General features: G+C 38.8%; 1 protein-coding gene across 3 annotated transcripts in view; it reads left to right on the forward strand.

The window, feature by feature from the left end:
• The window catches only part of LAMA4 (laminin subunit alpha 4), a 148,611-nt gene that overhangs the window by 11,138 nt on the left and 114,294 nt on the right, over window positions 1–23,179 (forward strand). The gene's annotated exons all lie outside the window — the stretch shown is intronic.

The raw sequence follows: 23,179 nt of genomic DNA on the forward strand, positions 1-23,179 counted from the left end.
TAGACTTTAATGGACTTCAGGAAATTGAGAATCCAGAAAAGGAAGTGTTTTTGACGTAATTACAAAGAGGCCTAAAATATAAAACTAAATCATGGCTGCAAAAGGCTAGTGAGAGAGCTTACAGGTTCACCCGAGTACTAGTGCCTGACCTGGAAAGGTGCACTTTAGAATAAAATTCTAGCTTCAAAGAAAACTGCTGCTTCGAGGCATCTGGAGGAGCTGAGATGGTAACATCGCTTCCTGAAAGCCTGGCGAGCACATAGTAGGTGTTCAGGATGGGGCTGTCAAGAAAGGCATGAAATGACAGGGAAGGTTTCTACTCTCTCCTACTCCCAGCACATGCAGCCTAGGAACAGGACCACTGGAGACTCTGTGTCCTTCAGAGGGAGAGAGTGGAGATGGGGAGAATTTACTCATGGAATCTTCTGGAAAACAGGGTGTTGCCAGACTCATTATAATGTTTCTTTTGCTAATAAGGGAGGCTTTCTATAGGGAGGATGATGTGACTTTGGGGAGGGAGGAGTATGGTCTCTGATATAAACTAGAAAGATACTGACAAGAGATTCGGAAGAGCTAGTTCCCCAAAATGAAAATTGCCAAGGCTAGTCCTCAAGCTAGTACTTTTCTAGAGGGGGCTGAGATTTGCAGGGAAATGCTCTTGAGACAGAGTCTCTGTCTCTTCCTGCATCAATGGAGTAGTCCCCATCCTCCTGGATGATTCCAGGTCTCCCTGATGCAGCCTCAGCCCTGAAAGGGCCCCTTGTTATTTTATAACAACCCTACAGGACAGCTGTCATTCTTTTAATGCCTAAGCACCTGCTTAGCACTTGCTGTGTCCTAGGCATTGTTTGAGACACTCTATTATTTGTTTTGATCATAACATAATGAGGAAGTTACTACTATTAGCACTAGTCTACAGATGAGGAAACTGAGTCATATAGAAGTTGAATAAGAAATTGAGTAACTCACTCAAGGTCACAACTCAGGGAATCTGATTCCAAGCTTTTGTCTTGTAAATATCCTCTAACATCTGTTTATAAATCTCAGAGTGTCTTACAGTTGCTCAGCTAACAAGGGTCCCCCGTATCATCCAGGAATGCCAGAGTGGTCTTAGTAGCTGATGAGTTTATTTAAAGAACATTAAATTAGTGGTATGTTTATACTTTGACTTGTTTTTCAAGTTCCAGAGTAAACTCACTCTATCATCTCAATAACAATGGGAGGTTCTTCTTTGGGCAGAAGAGCCTTAAAGATTGGCATAATATCTGAATGTGTATGTATTTATTTATCTCCACCTAAGCTAAACATTAGTCACTTCAGTGGAATCCTGAGTTTACATTAGGAACCTATAACTTGAAAGAACTTGATAGAAAGCTAAAGAAAGAACTTGAACTCTAGTAAAGGCAGAGTCTCAGGGGAAATGATTAGACAAAGTATGTCCACTATAAGAAAACTGAGTGAAGGCTTAGAAACTGTTTAACTTTAAATTTTTTTCTCTATAAATAACAGTATGGAAAGAAAGGGAGCTTAAAAACTGCAGGTTTCAAGTCAGACCTAAAAGACATATAGGCTGTTAACTTCTTTCCTAGAAATTTTCAAGCACTATATATTAATAAAATAACATGTCTGAAATAAGTGAGTTACTCACTCAGCTCAAACTGGCTAAGAGCTGAGAGGAACCAGGCAAGGCATCAGTGATTCCGTCTGGAACAAACCCAGGTAGCCTCTGCTCGAGCAGTCACTTGTGGGGTCTATTGTTAACCTTGGAGAAAGGAAGGTGTTAGAGCAGTGCTTCCCCAGATTGTCAGGCCCAAGAATCTCTACTGCTTTTCCTGTTCCTCTAGTCTCTGGTTTGGAACTGTTTTGCTTACTGTAGTAGTTTGCTTGGGCTGCCATGATGTTGTAGCACAGACTGGGAGATTTAAACAATAGAAATTTATTTTCTCACCTTTCTGGAGCCTAGCAGTCTGGAATCAAGTTGTCAGGATTGGTTTCTGGTGAGAGCTCTCTTCCTGACTTGTAAATGACCATCCTCTCTCTGAGTCCTCACATGGCCTTTATTCTGTGCGCATGCAGAGAGAGAGAGAGAGATCATCCTCTTTCATAAAAACACCAGTTCTATCAGATTAAGGACTTACCCTTATGATCTCACTCAACCCTTATTACCTCTTTCTATGCACTACATCCAAATACATTGATATCATGCACAGAACTTTAACATATGAATTGGATGGGGGTAGGGCAGGGAGCAGTACACATAACTGAGTCAATAACACTTACCAAGGGAAGTATGTTATGCAGTATCTCAGTTTTTAATAAGGCAAAGTAATTTATAACAGCAAGAGAGCTTCTGATAAAATAATGTGTTATCACTCTGTATTAACTTCAGCCAAAAGCAAAACAAACACAAAAATTTAGCATTTCAGTTCAGTTGTATGTTTCTATGAGCATGTCACAATTAATTTTATTAGATATTTTGAAATATGAAGAACAGTATATTCAGTCCTATATTGCCACTTTGTATTCTTTAGGTGTCCAGAGACACTTGATTGATCAACATCAATGTTTTTGTTTTATTATTTTCAAAGGGTACCTACTACCTCAGCAAGTTGCTTTGTATGCTACAAGGATGCATAGAACACAATCAAAGAGATAAAACAAGTAACTAATCGTGTATGACAACTAAATTGGTATGTTATCAAAACTCTTATTTAGGAGGGTTTAGAAGGAATATTCACTTCCAGAGGGAAGTTCATAGGTGACTTCATGGAATAGGTGACATTTAAGTTGAGTCTTTAAGACTGAGGAAAATTCAAGCTGAGGGGATCAGATAAATAAAGATCAAAGACACAAGGTTCTTCTGAAAAGGGAGATAGTGGGACTGGACAACAAGGAGTCACTGAAGATTTCAAAGCATAAAGAAGCTCAATGAGAATTCATCAACATTGATCTGGAAAGGAGCTATTGGATGGATAAGGCAGTAGGCAACAGGGAGCCCGGAACCAGAGTAACTTATATCATGTATTGGTAATTGTCCACGAGAAAGTAAGAAGGGTCTGGATTTAGATGGTGGCCATGGTCTGCAACAGAGAAAACAGATGCTGGGGTCATTGCAGTGATTTTATTAAATGACTTGCCATGGTCTGCACCAGAGAAAACAGATGCTGGGGTCATTGCAGAGATTTTATTAGATGACCTGCCATGTTTTGGAGAGCAAGGATGACAGAGGAGTCAGAGGTGCTACTGTAGAACTGTACTGTAGAATTGTATTGCAATACAATTGTAGAACTGTAAATACATCATAGGAAAAAATCTCTTTAGAGACCTTTTAACACAAGACCTACTAAATCAGCAGCTTTCAAACTGAGGCTTCATGGAAATGTCCTGCCTCAGGTACATCTTGGGGTGTGGGAGTGTGAGCAGCAAGAGGCAGGGGCTCTGCTTCCTTTAACCAGTGTATCTTTTTAATCAGTTTCATAGGTGAATTCTATATGAGATTTCCCTCATGTAGAAAGAGAAAAAGGAAATTCTTTCCTCCACAGTGTTTGAGAATCATCATACTGGGGGCTTCCAAGCTGATATTCTAAATCATGACGGATCTCCAAAACGTTGCCCAAAATCTCATTCAAATCAGTGCTTCCTAGGCAGTATCTCAGTGTTACACACACCTGCCTCAGAGTCACTGTGTACTGCTGATTGCACAGAGCTTCTGGTGCTCTGAGCACCTCTGCTGCAGCTCCAAACACAAGCTAGAAATCTCTAAACAATTGGTACTCTCCTGAGAGATATTTTTATGCATCCTGTTCCTGTCAGAAGATATTTCTGACCCTTTCCTAGGAAATAGGAAATTCCACTTTTGTCTCAGTTATTACCTGGGAATGCTGAGCAAAACAGCAAATGAGTTTTGCACAGTTTTGGAGGGTGGTATTGGGCAGAGCAGATGATGGTATCTTTCAGTCCTCATAGGAACAGTCAGACGTTTGCATGATTCTTATTTTTCTAAACCAATTATTTTATCATTATTAACATCATCTTAACTTAAAATCTAACCACTGTTTCTCACCTGCACTCTGACCTAAAAAGATAACTCTTGGTCTTACTTTCTCCTCTCTCAACACAGGATTACAACCATCTGGAGTCCTTTATCTCCAAAAGCCAAAATGCTTCCACTATGAATGCTATGTCTACTAAAAGGGAGAAAATAAATACTTTAAACTTTATCTTTTTTTATTTGAATAAAAAAGTGACACCTGAAACTTTTCACAGTGTCATTAAGGTGAGCTGCCAGATATTTTATTTTGCTTTATGGCAAATATTCAGAATACTGAGACAGAACTGATCTTCTGATAAATTAGGAAAGCTCCCTATATATCTCAACCAAAGTTTAAAGAGCACAGCTTTCAAAAAGCTGCTAACATTGGACAACTGTTATTTACAAATGAAAAATAATGGAATTTCCAATGACTAACTTAATCAAAAAACAATGTTAATACTTAAAAGCTTCTGTGATTTACAAGATATATTCATATATATTTCCACCTTTATTCCTTGCAAACCAGGCAGGCTAGCTGTTATCAGTCTAATTTATATAAATATGTTAATGTTAGGCTTCCCTGGTGGCTCAGACAAAAAAGAATCTGCCTGCAATGCCAGAGACTGCGGTTCCACCCCTGGGTCAGGAAGATCCCCTGAAGAAGGGAATGGCTACCCACTCCAGTATTCTTGCCTGGGAAATCCCATGGACAGAAGCTACAGTCTATGGGTTACAAAGAGTTGGACATGACTGAGCTACTAACATGTTCACTTTCCAAAATGTGGACATGTTAAATAATTTGCTCAAAGTTTCATAGCATGGAACAAATATGAAATAGCAGGAAGGTTTACAGAATTCTAGATCATTAGGACGGGAAGAGCCTAGAAAGCATCGTGCCACAAATATCATGAAGCTAAGCCACTTCCTCAAGGTCCCACAGCAGGTTTCCAGAACAGGAACCAACCCAAGTTTCCTGACTTTTAGAGCAGTCTTTTTGTCCTACTGAATCACAGCATGGGCACCACAACCAGGCCAAATAATAGGGGTGAGGAACATCTAGAGATCTGTGTGTTGGGATATTAAACAAGCTGGATCAGACAAGAGCGTATCCATGTTCACTTTCTTGTTGTGACATATCACCATTGATGCCTTATTCCCAAATAATTTAACTACTAAGATATTAGAAATTCCCTTGGCTTTTGATCAGTATATTTATCCAAATTTTGAATTTAATTTATAACCACACTAATCGTAGCTTCTTTCATTTCAAGAATTTTTGCTTAGGCCCCATATGGCTACTGATCTCTTCAATTATGCTTTCAGCACCTATACTTAAAAAGAAAGCTTTCAAGTGCAGTAAGATTTCAGAATTTCCGGCTAGAGTTTTTCTGATGGTCATATAGAAATAAACAACACATCCTGGATCTCAAAAGGAGGAAAGAAAAAAGATCTACTTAAAAAATGAACAATGACCCTTTTGTTTTAAAACAATTGAAGAACTAAGTTTAAAAATTCCCAGACCACATTATGTCTGCTTTTCCTGCTGCACACAGTCATCATTCAGGTTTCCACAGGACTTTAAGAAATTTCCCTATCGTGATGCAAAACAATTACAAGTTGAGAAATTAATGAAGAACATTAAATGTGTGCTGGCACCAAAGTGGTCTCTTCTGGCAGTTGTACCCCACTGTGACTGTCCCAAACTGCTTTTTAACAGTTCTGAGTTTCAGTTTTACTGCTGATCTCAAAGCCAAGTCACCCTACTCTTCTAACAGAAACTTTCTCAAGGACAATCTACCAATTCCCAACAGAATTATAGTTAGTAAAATCCAGGGACTGCCCCTGGAATCCAGCCTGCTAGGCTCCTCTGTCCATGGGCTTTCCCAGACAAGATACTGGAGTGGGTAGCCGTTTCCTTCTCCAGGGGATCTTCCCGACCCAGGGATCAAACCTGCATCTCCTGCACTGGCAGGCGGATTCTTTACCACTGAACCACCAGAGAAGTAGCCCCCACTTCCACACACAAAATCCAGGGATTTCCCCAGAAATAGCACTGCTTAGATGTGCCCTGAGTCTAATAGGGAATGAGAAATAAGAAAGACTTCAGGGGGTTAGGGCAGCCCCCATGTAGTCAGCAAAATAAGGTCTCTGGGAGGCAGAACAGCTCTAACCTGCTGCGCACTCAGTGGTTCACTTTCAAAATAGTGGGCACCATCATCCCTTGTTATCCTCCCGATCTTTGTTGTGGGGAAGATCCTCAGTATGGTGAAAGTAATACTGTATTTAAGAAAATATAAATATATTTGTAAGATTGAGCAATTATCTTTATGGGGAAAGGATAATACTCTTTGTAAAGTGCTTAAAATCTCTGGGCTTTATTAAAGGGCTGGGCTCTTCCTACTCTCAAAGACTCTCTGTGATTATTTTGGCAGGTGAAGCATTTTCCCTGTGACCTGTGTTTTTGGACCTGCAATATATCAAAATGTTCAGTGGAAATAAGCGTTTTGTTGTTTTCTTTCTGCAGAACATCTTTTTGTCTGCTCTCCCATTCAGTTGTTTTGAAAGCTAACAAGTGTTGTACCCTTGTTTTGATTTTAAGACATTGTATCTTCATCTCTGATTATCTAAACTGTTTTGATTTTCCTTTGATTACAGTCTCTCTTTTTTAAATCTGCTAACATAAATTCATCTAGAAAATGTGCTCTCTCCTCAAAGTCATGAGTCAGCATGGATTTCCTTGGAACTTAGCTCACATCATCTAAGAAATTTAAACTTTTTAAAAGGAGAAAAAACTGAAATAGCAGTCAAAGCTTTAAATGAGGATAGAGTTTTGCTCTGTCTCAACCGTTCAGTGACTGGGCTATTGACAGTAGAGTAAAAAAACCCAAGTGCACAAGGTTCTTGCTTTAATTATTAATAGATTCTCAATCAATTAAATCAAACTTGTAGCTACTGAGAGGGCCATACAACCAAGTATTTCTATTATCATGCTTTGGCTCATCTCACTTTTGTGTAAAATGCATTACATAGCAGAATGAAAAAGGATAATATTAAAATATTCTCTTCTTATAGTTGAATGGCATTATCCCTATGCACAAATTTTGACTTGGAAATTATTGTCAGTTCCAAACTCCTAACTCCTAACTCCTCCTAGCTAGTTCCTTATGGGATCCCGGTGACCACAAGGAATTAATGAGGCTTCTAGGCATACCTAACAGTTCGGAGTTTAGGGCATGCCTCCAGTGTTATCTATGAAAACAGAAGGTGATGTAGACAGAAAGTGGTATCTCCATGTGAGTATACTGTAAGCCAGAAGGTTGCTGAAGATGTCACATGAGTTTAATCGCTAATATTAAACTAATCCTTCCAAAGAAGATCCCAGAAAGTAAAAAAAAAAAGTCATTCCATCTGGTGCCTTTTATTGAAGGTTACTGGAGGCTGGGAGGGAGCAGGGAGGATGTCTACTTGAAGCAATAAAACAATGAGAGGGATATGAGTGCTAGCCTCTCTGCCTTATGGGAAGTGATTAAAAACCGTCCTGTGTTTTCCAGCCTTTCGGCTTCAGTGTTCTCTTTCAAGAAAACTCTGCACAGATGCTACCTCCTCTGAAGAATCATTCTTGATCCACTACCCACCTCCAGGTTAAAAGTAAATTTCCCTTCCTCTTCACTCTCTCAGCATTTCTCTGTACTTCTCCTATATTATGACTCTTAGCACCTTCTACTATATATTATAGTAAGTTACATATATACCTTAAATGCCCCAACTAACCTCCTGGAGGCCAGAAGTATCCATAATTCATCTTCTGGTTCCCCAAATTGCCTGGCCAAGTGCCTTCAGGATAATAGTTGCTCAAGAAAATAGTTCATGCTTTCCTTATTTGTTGAATACCTGCTTTGTGCCACACACTAAACCGGGCCCTGGATAAACAGTGCTACATCAAAGAGAGACGCAGAGCGAATAAATGACCATACCAAACACTGAAAGCCAAAATGGTGCTGAGTGTTCTATTTGTGGCACATGTGCATTCTGACATAATCGTGTCATATACTTCTGATGAACAAATCAGCATTGTGAACCATGGCGTCCCTAGGCTGTTCATTCCAGGAGCTCTGTGCCACGGGCAAGAATGCCTTTTAAGCTAAAAGCTTTGTCTTTCCCACTGTATATGGAAAAATTGACTATGCACTTTCATGGAGAAGGTCTAGCTAAGAAATGTTTATATTGGAACAAGCCCCATCTCTAAATCTGGGCTTGTTGTTGAATGGTATTTTGTTTCCTTGGATCAGGGAAGGGGTCTGGAAACATCTGTAACTAAACGATCGCTTTAAAATCAGTACAATTTTCCCCGCCTTATATGACAGATAACAAAATTACTTTAAATCAAACACTCTCAGCCTTCCTCATCCATTTCCTTTCATAAATGTGTATTATTTTGCTGTCATTAAAACAGCAGTGCAGAGAACAGATCTATGGCACTTGAGGAATTGTCATCTCTACAGTCATTTTCTTTTCACTTTGTGTACTTTACCTTCACTTTTATAGACATGCTTTAACAGAATAACTATCTGGATCAAAACAGTAATTTGGGGACAAAATTTAAAAGCTACAAACAGATGATACCAGATTGTAAAGTGATTCTGAAACTACCCTTCAGAATTTTTACTAAAAATAAAATGTGCAGGTTATTTATGGTATTTATCAATGTAAAATGGAATGAAATAAAGATTTAAATTAAGTAGTATTTTACCAAAATCACAAAATAAAATTTTAGAGGAGGGAAGTTAGGGAAAAAAATTGTGGGAAATAATCCCAAATAAGATGAAAAGAATGGAAATTCTGTACCAAATTTGAATATCATTCATGTGCTTAAAAATAATAGAACTTATGAACAGTTCATGATATTGTAGTTAACATTCTGTGAGTATAGATTTACAACTTGTTGGAAAAGTTTTTCTGTTGTTGCTTTGTTTTAATTAGCTCCCCAAATTGAGGAGCTAAATGTTCAGGATGGTAACTCATTTGCCTTGCCTTCTGTAAGTGGTTAGTGTTTGATATATTTATTAATGAGCTGTTTGAAAACGGCCCTGTCATCAGAGTCTCTGAATAGACCATCACTCTGAAATACTTCCTTTGTGGCCTAAAAGATTCCGTCCCCTGAGCCTTCTAAGTGCTTGACACGTAGAGATGTAAAATGTTAGCTTAATGAATTCTACTGCTCTCCTTCTACAAATAAGAACACTTGGGGTTAGATCACATTGTCATTTGCCTCATAAAATTTGTCTTGTAAAATACATCAAAGGCAGCATGTAGGTTCAACTTACAATCCTAAGCTTTGAGCCACTCACAAACCCTCTGTGTGGGATCTAGCCTCCTTCAGTGTTGAAGGACAAAGGTGTCGGTTTCATGGCCCAGTCAATATGGGAGTGATGGTATTTTATTAGTACAATTTACAGGTCATAGTTTTCCTGCTAGGTGGGGCCAGATGTGTGTCAAGCTGTCATACATTCTGCCTGACCAGACATCTGCTTCTGACTCATAAAGGGAAACACCTGCATATGTTACATGAAAGGGGCATCCTTTCCCAAGGCCCATTGTCAGATCCCGCAAATGAAGCAAGGGAGGTGTCAGGGATGCAGCTGGATGTCACATAACCAGCTTCTAACAAGAGTTGACTTCTTTAGTGAGTAATTACATTATTTGCTTCACAGTCTATTTCTATCTGCACTAAATAGAAACTGTTAAAAATTGAAACACACCAGCTATAAATTATTATATTTCAATTACAAATAATTGCCATATGCCACATCTAGTAATGCAGAGGGCTGATGGCTGATGGATAATGGTTCCTATCTAGACTGAGCCACACACTCAGCGTAAACCTGAGCGAGGTTTACAGTGTTCTCCTCCCTCACCTGCCCAACTGCTCCATCCCGTCTCACCCCACTCCCTCACCCTCATGCCTGGGGACCGGTATTCAGACCCTTTGATGATTGACAGCACTCAGTTCTGAAATTCAGGAGATGGTACTAATGGAATACTTTTAATGAGATTCTTCATAAATCTAATAACCATGAGCAAAGTTGTTTCTTACCCTATGCCTGGGAAAGGCAGAGATAGACAGTGTGGGCCTGTTTGAAGCCCCAGACGAGGTGAGCTTCAGCACAACCTTCATTTTATTTTTCTTTTTCCTTTGGCCATATCATGTGGCATGTGGGATCTTAGTACTCCAACCAGTGACCTGGACACTGGAAGGCAGGGTCTTAACCACTGGACTGCCAGGGAAGTCCCACAACCCTGCACAATTCTTAGCATCACTCTTCTCATCATCATCAGAAAGAAGTGTGGTTTAGTGGAAGGTACACTAAAGGTGGCATTAACTTGCTCTATGTAACTGCCTTAGTCCCTTACTTTTCTAGGTTGCAATTTTCCAAACTTTAAATGAGAGGTTAGATGAGGGAACCACTAACATCCTTGGCAGCCCTGGAATCCTGTGCTTCTGTAATGCCAAGATACATTCACTACATATTCATTAGGCACCTGCTGTGCAAGGCACTGAGGATACAGCAACAAACCAGAAAAATCCAGATTCTGTTCTCAGGGAGTTAAGTCTTCTGAGGAAGAAAGCCAGTGAACCAGGTGTCACTGCTGAGCTATGTCCCATAAAGAAAGACTTAGAGCTTAATGAAGGGCTATCAGTTAAAACAGACAACCCTGGCACAGACACATCCAAAAGGAAGGGAGAAAACTAATAGCTATTGAACCCCTTCCATTGGGCTTTAAATGCACAACATTAGTTGATCCTCACAACCACTCTGGGAGATAAAATGGTGATCATTCCCTTTTTTTTTTTTTCAGGAAAAAACAAACAAACAAACCTGAGATCTCATGTTAAATAAGCCAGGCAAGGTTAGTAAAACTGGAATTGGAATCAGATTTCATGCTTCCACTGCTCCAGTTTGTCTCCAGGGGATTTAACTACAGTGAATTATAGCTTCTCTAAGGAACAGATTGTAGTACACCGTATCAATACATATAGGAGATAAAATGGTGAGGTCTAGAATCTGGGGGTATCCTCAATGCAAACATATTTAGAGGAGAGATTCACTCAACAAATATTTACTGAGCTGAATCACTGCCAGATGCATGGTTGACAAATGGGGACTTGAACATGGATATACATGTGTGCACTTCTTAAAATGCCAAAGAGTAGATTTGCAACATATTCTGACAACTTGGGGTGCAAATTCTAAGGAAAAATTACCTACAGATATATGTTACAGGGGAAGTGGAGGATCTATTAGCTGTTGAAAGAATGAGGAGAAAAAAGAGACAGACAGAACACATTTGAAAAGAAAATTGCTCTACCTACGAAATGCTCTGAATTTAACAACTAACTGACTGCAATTCATTGAGAAATCTATCAAAACTGATACTTGAAAGGGATCCTTCCTTTGAATACAATCTCTTATCTACTCGGATTCCTTGAAAATATGCTTTATCAATGGAACAGGGGAAACCTGTCACTTTTCCCAGATTGTTATAAATTATGAAAGAAGGGTCCAAATATGTGAAGTGCAATCCATCTTTAGATGGTGCAGTTTCAGTCTCCAGATGGATAGAAGTCAATTTTCTAGTTCTTTTCAGTCTATAACTGGCTATTCCAAAAATATGCTTTGTTAGAGACACTCATATACATATACTTTCTTGACTGTGGTCCCTAATAGAACCACTTCAAAATCTGTTGTCACCCCAAATTAATATTTAGGATGATTACCGCTTAAAAAAGACCTTTCCACTTCAACAAAGAATAGTTATTGTCCAAGAATTGATGAAATATATATGAAATGTAAAACTGGGTTCAGGATGTTGGAGGAGATCATGGGTGTAGTTATGGTTTTGCAGAGGTAAGTCCCAACTAGAATAAATAGGCACCCTTAAAGTCCTCTATATTGCACAGGTAGCCTAGGACACATAGCTTTACTGACAGAATAAATTAATAAATGTAAATCAAATTGTAATTTAAACATTTTAGAAGAATCTGAAAGTTGGTGTATGTCTTAACTTAGACATACAGATAGATATGTGAAAGGCTTCCACATAAGATGAGGTAGCTATTAGCTGTATGGTAGAAAACAAAGGAAGAACAAATTAAGTAAGGAATGTTCTTCTGCTTATTTTTTTAACTGTGTGTGATAATGGTACATAAGATGAATAACAAGGAAGTCAATATACACAGGCAGCTGAATCTATTGTCATGACCACATTAGTCACTTCCTAGAGATGATATTTTAGAGACCTCACCAGGTCTAGACATGGAAATCCAATCTAAGTGGGACCTTTCATTTTTCTTCCTTCCTTTTGTTCTTTCTGTTCCCTTCCTTTTGTTCTTTCTGTTCCCTTCTTTCTTTTTCATGAGCATTTGTATCCCCTACATGTATCTTAAGAAATAAAATATTGCCCATATATCTTCAATCTCACTCCTCTCCTTTACTCTTAAATTGCCTGATTTGGTAGGTTTCAAATTTATTTCTTATACTTTTCTTTATATGCATGCATCCCTACACGTTATATAACATAAAATTATTTTGCATGTTTTAAAATACAATATAAATATTACACTGTTTCTATTCTACGGCTTGCCTTTTTCTTTAATATTTTTTAAAGACGCATTCATGACTGGAGGTTTTCATTTCTGAGATTTGTCAAATTGCTCTTCAAAGTTTTTACATGACTTTTCCCTCTCTTCATTCCTTCTTTACAAGTTCAAATCCACTTTTTCAACTAACATATTTTCACCATCTACTGGCTATTTGTTAATTACTCTAATATTAATAGATAATAAGGATACAAAGATGAATAAGACACTATCCCTGTTGTCAAGGAGCTCATGGTGATTTTAGGGGGGCAGGGGTGGAGCATAAATTAAAACTTGCAATCGGGACTGCACTGGCAGTTCAGTGGTTAAGAGTTTGTCTTCCAATGCAGGGAGTACAGATTTGACCCCTGGTCAGGGAGCTAAGATTCCAGGTGCCTCATGGCCAAAAACAGAAACAATGTTGTAACAAATTCAATAAAGACTTAAAAAAAAAAACTTGTAATTGCATGATCCATGTGCTCTAATGAGGTGTGTACAGAGTGCCATGTAAACACAGAGGAGGAGCAACTGAGTCTGAGACTGAGGAAAGGATTCACAGGTGATGGAGATAAAAAAGGCACCCCAAGACCCTGTTGCACAGTACATGCAAAGTCAAGGTGGTCAAGAGAATAGTATGCTGTTGGGTGGAGGAAATACGTAGTTAAATTAGAGCAGAGGGAGCTGAGGTTGAACGTGAAGAGATCATTGGAAATTGTATTGTGAAATAGAAGCCTCGTATGTCATGCTAAGGAATTTTACTTACTCATGTATGCAATGAATAAAGAGCCATTGGGAGGTCTGAGGCAGAAAAGTAGTATGGTGAAGTTATTAAAAATTACCTCTGGTAATAAAGAATGGACCAGAAGGCAGAAAAACTGATGATCAAGAGAAGAGAGTGAAGATCATTATGATAATCCACAAGAGAAATGCCAAAACTCTGAGCTAAACATTGGTATTAGGAACAAGGAGGAAGAGTTATTTTGCTAAATATTTCAAAGGAAGAGTGCAAACTCTATGACATAATAGTATACAAAGGGTGATAGGAGGTGGGATCAGTCTTACCCAGGTGGCGGCAATAAGGGGCGCATTTTGTACAGAGAATTTTAAAACAGTAATAAAACTTACTAAACCACAATCTGCTTTTTATTAGCACTGTGTGCCAGCAATTCTAAATAATGTCCATGACAAAATTCTCTTCCCTAAAAAATCTGTTGTCTAAGTTCTAACCAGTCGCTGTGGTAACTGTTAAGCAATATAACTAACAATATAACAAACATGTAAGCTTCAAATTAGCACATTCCAGTTAACTTAACCTGGATAAACATTGTATCCTACACAGAAATTAATTTGGAGAACATCCAGTCCTACTGTCCAAACAGAGATATTCATTTAGAGAGTAAATTTATAACAATTCAGAATTGTGTAAAGTAGTTTCTAACTTGAGACTCTAAACTCTGTGATACTTCATTTACCTCCATTTAAACCATATATTTGAAATAAACAAAGATAGCATAGTGCTTGTAAAAAAGAAATAAAATGTGAGTACTTAAACTTTGTCATTCTATATGCCAACCATTCCCTGATTCTTGCAGAGTTCACTCTTTTGGAAACATTTCCAAAAACGACATTAATGCAAAATACATTCATGTGATTTAAAAGCATTAATTCATTGCTTTTTCCTTTTATATTCCATAATCTTTATCATTAACTGAGATATAAGAAGAAAAATAGATTAGGGAGAGAATATAATAAGATCACCATGGGATACATTTAACTCCATGTGCTTACAGAACTGGCAAAGGACTTGTCTAACAAGCACTTGGAAACAAAAGCATGGCATAGAAGAGTGATATCGGGGTTATGTAGCGAGTTTGGGGGCCACCAGAATATAGATGGAGGCTGAAATTGTGGGAGAAGTTGACCTCACCAAACAAAAGTATGTAGATAGAAAAGAAGGATACAAAGGTTATCTTGGGGGACACCAGCCAAGTAGGAGCAGCAAAGGAAGAGGAACAACCTACCTTCCTTTCCCTCAAATGCTCCCTGACCCCAAAAAAGACAGGCAGGAGCAAAACCCAAAGAGGGAGTTTTCCTGCAGAGAGAAGAGAGAATTTCAAGGCAAGTGGGTGGGGGGAGGCGGAAATCTCAAAAATATTAAGTGCTGGATAAGAACAAGTAACACTGGAAAAGCAAAGCCACGAAGACCTCACCTGACAGCTTTGTCAGGGCAGTTTCAGCAGCACAATGGAGACAGAGGCTGAGATGGGCATAGAAGGAAGCAGAGCCAGTGTGACTGAGTTTTCACTCACCAAGCTTGACTGGGCAAGAATGGAGGAAAATGAAGAAGGGGAAAAGCTGAGGGAAAGTGTTCTTACAATTTGAACCTGAGGGAAGAAGTCAGGGCTCATCCAATACAGGACCCGGCACCCAACTGTACCCTGCTTCTCCTCATCCCTACGGGTGCAAAGAGATGGGTGGCATGTTACGGAGGGAGGCTAGGTGTTGGCACAGAGCCTGCTGGCCACAGATGTGCGAGCCCCAGAGCATGGCTAGAGGGCGAGTCTTTCCTAAGAAGAGGAACACAAGGTCCTCTGAGGTGGGCAGAGGACATTAGGACCAATCACGATAAAAATGAGTTTTGAGAAAGAGAAGAGATGTAGTATGAGATTTTGCACCCAATGACCTCCATCTTCTCATTAAAAGAGGAATGGTTATCTCCTGAGATTAAAAGGATAGAGCAGAGATTTGGAATGCATTTCTCCTTTCCTACTAATTCACCACAGTATTTCTTCTGTGATGCATAAACCCATGAGGAAGAGCATAAAGAATGACAGGTACTGCCAGTGACATTCTGCTTTGCATCCTGAGTGGTCCGGTGTGAAGGCAGCAATGAACTACACTGGGTACCTCAAGACAGAAACAGGTACATCTACTAGCAATGGAAATTGATGAAACACCTCAAACAGAGGACTCATCCAAGGAAGCACTGCTGCCTTCCCAGGGCACACTAAACAGGAGCCATTGTCAGTCTATAGACAATTAAACTTCTCAATTTCTTGTAAAAAGTAATGGTAATTTAGGCAGGCATTTGCAATCCTGTGGGTAATGATCAAATTGGAATATCTAGAAAGAGCACTTAGCTCAGTGCCTGGAGTCTGTCAATAAACATTAGCTGTTATTATTCACAAAAAGCAGTTGAAGAGGACAGAGATGTCTGCATCTTACAACACTGATTCCCACTAAGCGGTTAAGGAGTCATATCAAAATCCCCTAAACCTTGTAACTCTAAAGTTATTTCTCTCTCCTTGCTCTTAAGGCTAGCCCTTGTGGTTTGCATCTCTTCCTTTCTTGGAAATGTGTCCATGGCATTTGCCCCAGTAAATTAAATAAAACTGAGTCAGTTTTCAGATATTAAAAAAAAAAAATTGGCAGAGGCTATGTTGTGTAACCATAACTTAGAAGGGAAGGAGTGAAATGCACAAGCCAGCAACATGAGGCAATGTGAGGAAGACCTGGAGCAGAAAGGCAGATGCTAGCAGGAGATTTCTTTTCTTTCCTTTTTTTTTTTTTAAGAAAAATTGAAGGGAAAAAAGGCATTGCTAAAGCCCCATTATGTTTTATAAGTGGTAATCACTACTATAAATGAGCAACTTAAAAAGTGTTTTAAGTAACTTTTCAAGGAGGAAATTAAAGAAATTTTCATCAGCATTAATGAACATAATCATGCTCCAATCCAACTCTTTAAAAGAAAAATTTTTATGGCTCTGGGGCTCTAAACTTTTCTTGTTTGATCCTCTTGGTTTTACAACTAAAGAGAGCTATTTATTAGCACGCATGGTAAGTATTTCATCACAGCCTGAGTCTGGTGTTATCTACAAGTCCAAATAAGCATTTGATCAAGTACGGGGTTTGAGAACAGTTATTTGAGATCTTTGAGTGGAGTACTGGTTTCCAGGCCCAAGAGAATACCAAGAAGACCTACAAAGTGTGCTGAGGAATAGCCACAGAAATACAAAGTAAATGCCACGATAAATATCTCTCCACTCTACAAAATTAAACGAGCTGACTTAACTGCGGACAAGATAGCGGTGTTGTGTTCCTCAGAATTCCTCAAGACCTAAATCAGTGTCTCTAGTTCATCTGACTATTAAATTGAGGACTGGAGAGTTTTATAAGCTTGCCAAGGAATGGCAGATAGAGCTCCTAAGCAATAAGCACAAAGGTAGTTCTAAGAGCCAACTAGGAGAAACCAGCACCATGGTTTGTGTTCAGCTGATACCCTAGCTTTATGATGCCAATCCTAAGAAGAAATATCTTTGAATTGGATAAACCCCTGAGGAATGTTGAAACCACTTTCCTAATCAAGCTATGGTGAAATCACTGTCAAAATCTAAAAATTAACTTCGCCTATTGAAATGTAGGGAATTTCTATTACGCAAACAAGAGCTTAAAGAGACCCAAGGGATGATACATGGGTAATTCTCTCCATATTCAAGTAAAGTCAATCAAAAAGGCAATTTCTTGCTAAATGTAACCCACTGCATAATGCATTTAACTTATTTTAGCACTTCCATTACAGTTTTGTATATGAATAATCAGAACATGTTAAGTCCTATCAAAAAAAAAATAGAGAGGCAAAGTTATCAATAATTTAATTAAGGACTGCTTTCCATGACAGATACTTTATCTTTTTTTTTTTTCATTATATATTTCTTTTTCTTTTTAATTTATTTTTTTTTACTTTACAATTCTGTATTGGTTTTGGCATACATTGACATGAATCCACCACGGGTGTACATGCGTTCCCAAACATGAACAGATATAGAAAAAAAATAGCCTGTGAGATGCCTGCATGCATGCATGCTAAGTCACTTCAGTCGTGTCTGACTCTTTGTGATCCTATGGACAATATGCAGCCTGCCAGGCTCCTCTGTCCATGGGATTCTCTAGGCAAGAATACTGGAGTGGGTTGCCATGCCCTCCTCCAGGGGATCTTCCCAACCCAGGGATCAAACCCACATCTCTTATGTCTCCTGCCCTGGCAAGTGGGTTCTTTACCACTAGTGCCACCTGGGAAGTTCGTGAGATGCCTACCCATGTAATAAGTTAATATGTTCTTAGAAGTCACTGTTCCCCAGCAAAGGCTAAATTGATTGATTTTTATTTTTTAATATTTTATTTTTATCTATGTATCTGGTTGTACTGGGTCTCAGTGGCAACACGTGGGATCTTCAATCTTCGTTCCGCATGGGGGATCTTTTAATTGCAGCATATGAGATATTTAGTTAAGGCACCAGGATCTTTTTTAGTTGCAGCACATGAGATCTAGTTCCCTGACCAGGGATTGAACCCAGGCCCCTTGCACTGACAGCCCAGAGCCTTAGTCACTGGACCAACAAGGAAGTCCCTAAATTGACATTGTTAAATAAATTAAACTATTGGTTGCTATTAGGTCCCTAAATACTGTCTGATTTTAATTCTTCTCAAGTTTTAAACAGATGGATGTCAGCATTGTGTAAGATCCGGAGACCCTTGAGTAAAGGCACAAAGCTTTAGATCTTTAATTAGCATAACAATTGACCTTAAGGTGACTAAATTTTAAGGTGACTCACATTAAAAATGAAAAACAAATGGAAATCACTAAAACTAGAGCTAAAATCATTGTAACCTGGAAACAAGAGAAAAGTGGATTCATTATGCCCATATAAAAATTGAATCAGGAAGGTAACTGTGGGCTGTTAAATTTTAAGAATACTAATTTAGAAGATAGCAGTGACTCTGTATGTAAGTGAATGAATTTAGAGAAAAATTTTTTTAAAGCTTTCCACATTAAGTCTTAGTAAATTAAAGCAAAAATTAACAAATCAGAATTTTAGGAGTCCAATTCAGAAAGCAAGATGAGTTGAAACATTTGTAAAGTGTTTGTAGATCCTTGGTTGAAGACACAATACAAAAATTCCAATAATAGGTCAAATCCTATTAAAAGAGGCAGAGGGCTGTGGAGTATGCTCTCGGTAATGGAATTTTATTATCATTAATTCTTTATTTGTTGGAACTGGAGATGAGAGTCTGTTTCTCTCTGAGTAGGGTCATCAAGTCCCTACTCAGAGATCTCAAGATATATCTCACTCTCTCAGATGACAACTTCAGGCTCCTCCTAAGTCTGGTCAGTTTTGCCATTGTTACTTTTTTAATGGGTGACTGGAGACCTCAGATTCCTAAAGAATGCTATTAGACCATTTAAGCTGTTTAGTCAACTGGGCTTTTCAACAGTAATTTTGAAGGTCCTCAGTTCAGTTCAGTCCCTTAGTCATGTCTGACTCTGCGACCCCATGAACCTCAGCACGCCAGGCTTCCCTATCCATCACCAACTCCTGAAGCTTGCTCAAACTCTTGTCCTCAAGTCAGTGATGCTATCTGGTGGTCCTAGAGATTCAGTATCTATGTGAAAGCAGTGGCTTGTAGCCAACTCCAATTAATTGGCTCCTCTGTGATATTATTTGGAAAACACAGTGAGATTTTTGTGAGTTTTTAACTTGAAACAGTATTACTTTGCTTGGTATTCACTTTATTTGATAACTCCAAGAGATTTTTAGGAATTTGTCACAACCAAAGGATGCAGACTTAACTGTACTTCAAAAGACTACAATTTAAGAACTTTTAAGAAAATTCAAAACATATGATGACAGTATTGTTGGTTTAAGTCTAGTGTTTTCAAGGGGATTTCTTTCAATGAGGACAAAAATGATCAGCGGTATAAATGTTATCCTCTTTGTTAAGAAACAATCTTAATTATAACTATATATAGTTAAATAATTAACATTGTGATTATGTGATGAACCTCTGGAAATAATGCCTTCTGCAGGGATATCAACATATATATTTATACTGTCATTTTGAGTTCTAAGTGGCACATGGATATACCACACTAATTTCTTCCTAAGGACCACCTACTTCTAATTTCTATAAATATAAAATTAGTCAAGTACACATACATTGATTTTTACTCCAAGTCAGACATCATACTTATCATAACAAAGTAAGCAAATGGCAATTTTAACTCTTATTCTTCAAAGGCAGAAGTAAATGTTATTGATTAATCCAATCTCAGTGTCAGAGCAGGAGGCAAGCTGTGTATTAAGAGTGGCTTAATAGTGGAGAGCTATAAAAGGTCTACAAGTGATTTGGTGGAAAGAATTGGTCAAAACAACAATGTGGCTGAAGTAACTTGCTTAGAAAGTAAATATTCTCTTTCAGTGGCTTTCATATATTAATAATTGGATATATTTTTAAGCATGTACCTTTTTTTTAAATTTTCTGGGGCTTAAATGAGAGATGTTACATTTTTATTCATTGTAGCCTGCTTTGGATTTGCTGTTTATAATGGTAAAACATTGGAAATAACCTGAATGCCCAACAAAAAGGGTTTGATTAGCATATATTATGGTATACCAGATAGTTAACAGTTCAAACTGATAGTCAAAAAATGGATCTAATTTCTGGGTCCACCATTTCTTATCTGTGTTATTTGATCTGGGAACAATTACTGTAAGCCACACAGACCTGATCAGCAAAATGAATGTAATAGAAGCTACCTCATAGGGCTATGGTGGGGTAAAAACAAAAGACCTATACAACATGACCAAAGCAGTGACTTAAGCATGGCAGATATTTATGCTCAATTAATTTATAACATAAATTAAATACATTTTTAAAATTTACTTATTTACAAGGGGCAACATGGTATAGTAGAGAAACAAGATTCGGGTCAGTCTGAACCTCTTACAAATCTATGTGATACTGGATACATTGCTAATCTCGCACTCTCAGTTTGTTCACTGCTAAACTCCAACTGCTGTGCTCTGCTGTGCTGTGCTTAGTCGCTCAGTTGTGTCAGACTCTTTGCAACCCCATGGATTGTAGCCCACCAGGCTCCTCTGTCCATGGGGAGTGGGTTGCCATGCCTTCCTGCAGGAGATCTTCCCAACCCAGGAACTGAACCCGGGTCTCCTGCATTGCAGGCAGATTCTTCACTAGCTGAGCTACCTAAGTGAGTGAGTGAAGTCGTGTTAGACTCTTTGCGATCCCATGGACTGTAGTCTACCAGGCTTCTCCATCCATGGGATTTTCCAGGCAAGAGTGCTGGAGTGGGGTGCCATTTCCTTCTCCAGGGGATCTTCCTGACCCAGAGATCGAACCCAGGTCTCCTGCATTGCAGGCAGATGCTTTACCCTCTGAGCCACCAGGGTACCTGGGAAGCCCAAAATGCAGATACTTACATCTAATTCACAGAGTTGCTGTGAAAAGTAAATACTATAACATGGATGGATAAAGTACTCATCACAATACTTGGTACATAGACTTTCAGTAAATAGTAATTATATTATGATTATTATCATTATTGCAATTATCATCCTTGTTATTATCATCAATTTTTTAAAAGTTGTGGCACCATGCCAGAAGGTACAAATCCCCTGAGTGCTCTCTAAATCACCCACCCACGTGTTATACAGTTGTCTGCTGTAGGTCAATCTTAGAAAGACAAGAGGATTCAGAGTGGCATTGAAAAATTGATTGTAAGACTTCTTCTCTTGCTTACACACACATGTATATACACAAACATAACTTTGTTTAGTGAATTCTGGAGAATATTTTCAAGGGAAGCAGACAGGTAATATTTTCTTTGTAAGAAGACTATTCGGCTTTCAGTTCAGTTCAGTTCAGTCACTCAGTCGTGTCCGACTCTTTGCAACCCCATGAACCGCAGCATGCCAGGCCTCCTTGTCCATCACCAACTCCCAGAGTCCACCCAAACCCATGTCCATTGAATCAGTGATGCCATCCAACCATCTCATCCTCTGTCATCCCCTTCTCCTCCTGCCCTCAATCTTTCCCAGCATCAGGGTCTTCTCAAATGAGTCAGCTCTTCACATCAGGTGGCCAAAGTACTGGAGTTTCAGCTTCAATATCAGTCCTACCAATGAGCACCCAGGACTGATCTCCTTTAGGATGGACTGGTTGGATCTCCCTGCAGTCCAAGGGACTCTCAAGAGTCTTCACAGGCCTCTAAACATCACAGGTCTTGGATTACTTATAAGATTGTTAAGCAGGAACAAAACTAAAAAAAATAGCCACATTTTCATTCTTAAAGATATCACAAAGGTCAATTTTGTCAGTTTCTATAGAATTTCAAGAGATTTAGTAAAAATTAACAGAACTTTCTGGGGGGAAAATGATGAAATGTTTTTACATGAAAGAATCAGCCTTAAACACTCTTCCTAAGGATACTCAAGCTTCTCTCGAACCACTTAACAATCTACCATTCCAAGAAATCCTCTAAAGTTCTACAATACAAGGTCTAAGGTATCAAGTGTATGGGGTCTAGTAATGGCATCAGAAGCTCCCCATATCCAGGATTTTTATTATCCAATAGTGGTGCCTTCATGTGAATTTTTAATGATGCCTCCCTTGTGGATAGATGAGTTAGAAAATACAATCCTTCCAGGTGCACAAAACCCAGCAACAAAGGAGCTGGCCAGGCTTCCAACTTTTGGTGCCCTCTCAGCAGGGGACCAAATGACTGTTCCACACAACCTTGTCCCTGCCTCCCTTGTCTTCCCATCTCTCACAGTATGAGACCTGAGCCAAGACATCTTTCACATAAGGTCAGAGCCTTTGCCTAGTGGGTGGGTAAGCGGATAATGGCAGAGTGAAGTCACCTCCTAAACTTAGCATAAAGTAAAGATTTCATCTAGTACACAGTCTAGGTAGTGGTTGCCTGGACTGTGATGAGAAAGACTGCAGACCCATTGCAGCCCCAGGAGACAGCAGTGAGTGGGTTAGCAGGATTAATCACTGGTTTCCAACAGCATGTATGTCTCACATGTCCTATCCTAGTCCAAACCATTCAAATCACAAGCGTTCATTGAGCAATGACAGTGTACAAATCACTGTGAGTGCCTCTCTGAAATAATCTTTTCAAACCTCGTCTCACAGAGAAATTTCATGGGGCCTTTTAAAAATACATATCCCTCAAATTTTTTCAGTAAACCTAAAATTATTCTAAAATACAAAATCTTCCCCTTTTTTGTTGCTTTTTGGGTTTTTTCCTATGTTGTGATTTTAGTTTTTTAAAAAATGAGTCTCTTAATTTAGCTAGGGCCTCAGGGATATAAGAGATTAGTTACTGTCATATTTAAAATGATGCATTCATTCAGGGCAAATCTTAACTTTCTTTGTCTGCTTCAGAAGAAAGAGCTGCAAGTGTGCCTAAAAGACTTGAGCTACTACCAATTTAAAACACCCTTACAGAAATTTGATTCCTTGGGCCAGAGGAAGGTCTTTACTATAGCTGATGGTACAAGTGGAGCTTTTCATGTACTGCTTCCAGACTCTCTGCCACCAGAGAGACACCAGTGTGTTTTCCTGTTTCAAATACACCTCCAGTCTCTGCCCCACTCCTTGGAAGGCATAGAAACAGAGGCCAGAATGGTGGTTACAAAGGCTGG

This window comes from Oryx dammah, unplaced genomic scaffold (genome assembly GCF_014754425.2).
Source record: "Oryx dammah isolate SB20612 unplaced genomic scaffold, SCBI_Odam_1.1 HiC_scaffold_4, whole genome shotgun sequence".
Classification (NCBI taxonomy): domain Eukaryota; kingdom Metazoa; phylum Chordata; class Mammalia; order Artiodactyla; family Bovidae; genus Oryx; species Oryx dammah.